The following is a 6,000-nucleotide window of genomic DNA, read 5'->3' as shown; positions in this document are numbered from 1 at the left end:
TGTTTAGAACAGTTAGCTCTTCTTGTTGAATTGATCCCTTTACCATTATGTAATGGCCTTCTTTGTCTCTTTTGATCTTTGTTGGTTTAAAGTCTGTTTTATCAGAGACTAGGATTGCAACCCCTGCTTTTTTTTGTTTTGGTTTCCATTTGCTTGGTAGATCTTCCTCCATCCCTTTATTTTGAGCCTATGTTTGTCTCTGCACATGAGATGGGTCTCCTGAATACAGCACACTGATGGGTCTTGACTCTTTATCCAATTTGCCAGTCTGTGTTGTTTAATTGGAGCATTTAGCCCATTTACATTTAAGGTTAATATTTTTATGTGTGAATTTGATCCTGTCATGATGTTAGCTGGTTATTTTGCCCATTAGTTGATGCAGTTTCTTCCTAGCCTCGATGATCTTTACAATTTCACGTTTTTGCAGTGGCTGGTACTGATTGTTCCTTTCCATGTTTAGTGTTTCCTTCAGGAGCTCCTTGTAAGGCAGGCCTGTGGTGACAAAATCTCTCAGCATTTGCTTGTCTGTAAAGGATTTTATTTCTCCTTCACTTATGAAGCTTAGTTTGGCTGGACATGCAATTCTGGGTTGAAAATTCTCTTCTTTAAAAATGTTGAATATTGGCCCCCACTCTCTTCTGGCTTGTAGAGTTTCTGCCAAGAGATCCGCTGTTAGTCTGATGGACTTCCCTTTGTGGATAACCCGACCTTTCTCTCTGGCTGCCCTTAACATTTTTTCTTTCATTTCAACCTTGGTGAATCTGACAATTACATGTCTTGGAGTTGCTCTTCTCGAGGAGTATCTTTGTGGTGTTCTCTGTATTTCCTGAATGTGAATGTTGGCCTGCATTGCTATGTTGGGGAAGTTCTCCTGGAGAATATCTTGAAGAGTGTTTTCCAGCTTGGTTCCATTCTTCCCATCACTTTCAGGTACACCAATCAAACGTAGATTTGGTCTTTTCACATAGTCCCATATTTCTTGGAGGCTTTGTTTGTTTCTTTTTACTCTTTTTTCTCTATACTTCTCTTCTCACTTTATTTCATTAATTTGATCTTCAATCACTGATACCCTTTCTTCCACTTGATCGAATAGGCTACTGAAGCTTGTGCGTGCATCACGTAGTTCTTGTGTCATGGTTTTCACCTCCATCAGATAATTTAAGTTCTTCTCTATATTGTTTTTTCTAGTTAGCCATTCATCTAGTCTTTTTTCAATGTTTTTAGCTTCCTTGCGATGGGTTCGAACATCCTCCTTTAGCTCGGAGAAGTTTGTTATTACCAACTTTCTGAAGCCTAGCTCTGTCAGCTCGTCAAATCATTCTTCGTCCAACTTTGTTCCATTGCTGGTGAGTAGCTGTGATCTTTTGGAGGAGAAAGGGCATTCTGGTTTTCAGAATTTTCCGCTTTTCTGCTCTGGTTTCTCCCCATCTTTGTGGTTTCGTTTACCTTTGGTCTTTGATGATGGTGACCTACAGATGGGGTTTTGGTGTGGATGTCCTTTTTGTTGATGTTATTGCTTTCTGTTTGTTAGTTTTCCTTCTAACAGTCAGGCCCCTCAGCTGCAGGTCTGTTGGAGTTTGCTGGAGATCCACTCCAGACCCTGTTTGCCTGTGTATCACCAGCGGAGGCTGCAGAACAGCAAATATTGCAGAACAGCAAATATTGCTGCCTGATCCTTCCTCTGGAAGCTTCATCTCAGAGGGGCACCCGGCTGTATGAGGTGTCAGTTGGCCCCTAATGGGAGGTATCTCCAAGTTAGGCTACATGGGGGTCAGGGACCCACTTGAGGAGGCAGTCTGTCCGTTCTCAGAGCTCAAAACCATGCTAGGGGAACCACTGCTCTCTTCAGAGCTGTCAGACAGGGACGTTTAAGTCTGCAGAAGTTTCTGCTGCCTTTTGTTCAGCTATGCCCTGCCCCAACAGGTGGAGTTTACAGAGGCAGGCACGCCTCCTAGAGCTGAGGTGGGCTCCACCCAGTTCAAGCTTCCTGGCCACTTTGTTTATCTACTCAAGCCTCAGCAACAGCGGACGTTCCTCCCCCAGCCAGGCTTGCCACCTTGCAGTTTGATCTCGGACTAGCAGTGAGCAAGTCTCCGTGGGAGTGGGACCCACTGAGCCAGGTGTGGGATATAATCTCCTGGTGTGCCATTTGCTAAGACTGTTGGAAAAGCTTGGTGTTTAGGTGACAGTGTCCCAATTTTCCCAGTACAGTCTGTCATGGCTTCCCTTGGCTAGGAAAGGGAAATCCCCTGACCCCTTGCCCTTCCTGGGTGAGGCAATGCCCCACCCTGCTTTCGCTCACCCTCCATGGGCTGCCCCCACTGTCCTACTAGTCCCAATGAAATGAACCAGGTACCTCAGTTGGAAATGCAGAAATCACCCATCTTCTGCATCAATCACACTGGGAGCTGCAGACCAGAGCTGTTCCTATTCGTCCATCCTGGAACGGACCCCAGTAATTCTTAAAATCAGGTAGCATGCATTGAGATGCTTCACAGAACTAGAAAAAACTATTTTAAAATTCACATGAAACCAAAAAGAGCCCAATTAGTCAAGGCAACCCTAAGCAAAAGGAACAAAGCTGGATACATCATGCTATCCATCTTCAAATTATACTACAGGGATAGAGTAACCAACACAGCATGGTACTGGTACAAAAACAGACACATAGACCAACAGAACTGAATAGAGAACTCAGAAATAAGACAGGATACCTACAATTATCTGATCTTTGACAAAGCTGACAAAAACAAGCAATGGAGAAAGGATGCCCTATTCAATAAATGGTGCTGGAATAACTGTCTAGTTCTATGAAGAAGATTAAAACTGGACCCCTTCCTTACACGATATACACAAATTAACTCGAGATGGATTAAATACTTAAATGTAAAACCCCAAACTATAAAAACCCTGGAAGACAACGTAGTCAATACCATTCAGGACATAGGTATGGGCAAAGATTTTATGATGAAAACACCAAAAGCAATTGCAACAACAGCAAAAATTGACAAATGGGATATAATTAAACTAAAGAGCCTCTGCACAGCAAAAGAAACTATCAACAGAGTAAACAGACAACCTACAGAAAGGGAGAACATTTTTGCAAACTATGCATCTGACAAAGGTCTAATATCCAGCATCTATAAGGAAGTTAAGAAAATTTACAAGAAAAAAACAACTTCATAAAAAGTGGGCAAAGGACACTAACACTTTTCAAAAGAAGACATACATGTGGCCAGCAATCACATTAAAAAAACCTCAATATCACTGATCATTAGAGAAATACAAATCAAAACTACAATGAGATACCATCTAATACCAGTCAAAATGGCCATTATTAAAAGACATAAAATAACAGAGGCTGGCAAGGTTATAGAGAAAAAAGAACGCTTATACAAATGTATGTAGGAGTGTAAATTATTTCAACCATTGTGGAAGGTAATGTAGTCATTCCTCAAAGAGCTAAGGACAGAAATACCATTTGACCCAGCAATACCATTACTGGGTATATATCCAAAGGAATATAAATTGTTCTGTTATAAAGACACATGCATGCATATGTTTATTGAAGCACCATTCAGAATAGCAAAGACATGGAATCAACCTAAATGCCCATCAATGATAGACTAAATAAAGAAAATGCAGTGCATATATACCATGGAATGTTATGCAGCCATAAAAAGAATGAGATTATGTCCTTTGCTAGGACATGGATGGAGCTGGAAGCCATTGTCCTTAGCAAACCAACATTTGTGATGTGCCCTGAGCATCCTTTCAACTTATTGCTAGGTATGCCAAAAATGCAAAGTCCTGAATACTTTTTTTTTTTTTTTGAGATGCAGTTTCGTTCTTGTTGTCCAGGCTGGAGTGCAATGGCGCGATCTCGGCTCACCACAACCTCCACCTCCTGGGTTCAAGCGGTTCTCCTGCCTCAGCCTCCTGAGTAGCTGGGATTACAGGCATGTGCCACCATGCCTGGCTAATTTTGTATTTTTAGTAGAGACAGGGTTTCTCCATGTCGGTCAGGCTGGTCTTAAACTCTTGACCTCAGGTGATCCACCTGCCTTGGCTTCCCAAAGTGCTGGGATTACAGGCATGAGCCACTGTGCTTGACCAGTCCTGAATACTTTTTACCTGTGTTGTTTCTCAGGGTTGTGTTTGCAGTGAGCAACCCAGAGTGATGACATTATGTCTCTCCTTTGGACAAAATGCAGGGGTTCACTGTAAAAGTGAATACCCCAGTCGTAGTGTTTCTCTCCTATAATGCAACCCATTACATGTGCAAGTATCAATCGAGGAGCCTCATATTTTCTGCCAGCATCCATTGAACAGTAATAGCCTATCTCATTACCTTGTAAGTAGGGTAAAATTGCAGATCCTTCACACTTCACGACAGTTTTGAAAATGAGTATAGGTGCAGTCTGTGTTAGTTGATATGAGAAGACTGCTTGGAATCTAATAGTGAACGGTTTCTACCCAGTGATGGACAGACCAGGGTGGGAATAAGGGTCCTCCACTTCTCTAGCTGTTAATGAGGCTAAGAATTGAAAAAAAAAATCCCAATGGTGCTTTGATTATTGTTCATTTACCTCTGAGTGGGAGGATGAAGTCATGTCATGATGACAATGGGGTGGCAAGCCCTGGGGTTCCAGCCAAAAGGCAAGGTATGGTGTGAATGCTGAATCAAAGAACCCACAATGCTAAAATACCATCAGCAGTGAGGATATAGAGCTTTGAGCAGAGCAAAACATTAGAAGTTAATTTGGTAGACTTGAGCAGTTGTTCACTGGAAACCCAAAGTAAATATAAAGCTTTGGTGCAGAACTTAGTTCTCACTGCACTTCCTGATTATTCTCTTCCCCTCTACTCTGATCTTAAGTTATTTTAAGAAAAAATGAAATATGCTGGGAAATTTTGGGAAGAGGAGGGACTAAAAATTTTTATAGCTCTGTTGGATATAAGCAATTCGTGATGGGCCCTGAGCATCCTTTCAACTTCTTGCTCGGTATCCCCAAAATGCAAAGTGTTTCCAAGTAACCATCTTACTTGATCTTGTAGATGTGGCCCAAAACATTGAGGACTGCAGGGTAAAGCTGCAGCAGCATGTGTGGGCACAAAAAGGGTCCCTGGGTCTGGGCCCTTGCTGGTCTCCAGAGGTATATGGGGAAGAGACAGCACCAACTCTGGGTGAAGAAGCAAAGGAGAAAAAAATAAAAGCCTGCCTGCAACTCAGCCTTACAAAAAGTATGTACAAAAATCTTGCAGTGTACATCATATCTAAGGGTGAAAAAGTGAATGCTTTTTCCCTAAGATCATGAACAAGGTGGGCTGCCTAGTCCTACAATTTCTGTTCAAAATGGTACTGGAAATCCTAGCCAGTGTGGTGGGGGAAATAAAGAAATAATGGGCATACTGATTGCAAAAGTAGAAATAAAATGGTTCTTATTCATGAATGACATAATCATCTACATATAAGGTCTTGAGGAATCTACATAAAAAGCTATTTGAGCGAATAAGGTCACAAGATAAAATATCAATTGTATTTCTGTGTACTAAGCAATGAACAATTGGGAATTAAAATTTTAGAATACCATTTACAGAAGCATACAAAATCGTTAAACATGGATGGATAAATTAAATATGTGTAAAAGTACAATACTTTGTTGACAGAAATAGAAGAAGATGTAAATAAATGAAAGATATACCATGGTCATGTATTGGAAGACTGAATATTTTACAGATATTATGTTAGTTTTCTATTATTGTGTAATAAATTAACACAAATTTCAGGACAACACAAATTTATTGTTGTATCGTTTCTGTGACTCTGGAGTTGAGGCTAATTTGTTGTTGTTGTTTATTGAGATGGAGAGACTTGCTCTGTTGCCCAGGCTGGAGTGCAATGGCCAGATCTCGGCTCACTGCAACCTCCACCTCCCAGGTTCAAGCGATTCTCCTGCCTCAGCCTCCCAAGTAGTGGGGATTACAGGCAAGTGCCAC

The sequence above is a fragment of the Pongo abelii genome, chromosome X, assembly GCF_028885655.2.
Source record: "Pongo abelii isolate AG06213 chromosome X, NHGRI_mPonAbe1-v2.0_pri, whole genome shotgun sequence".
Lineage (NCBI taxonomy): Eukaryota > Metazoa > Chordata > Mammalia > Primates > Hominidae > Pongo > Pongo abelii.
Note: the sequence above shows the minus strand (reverse complement) of the source record.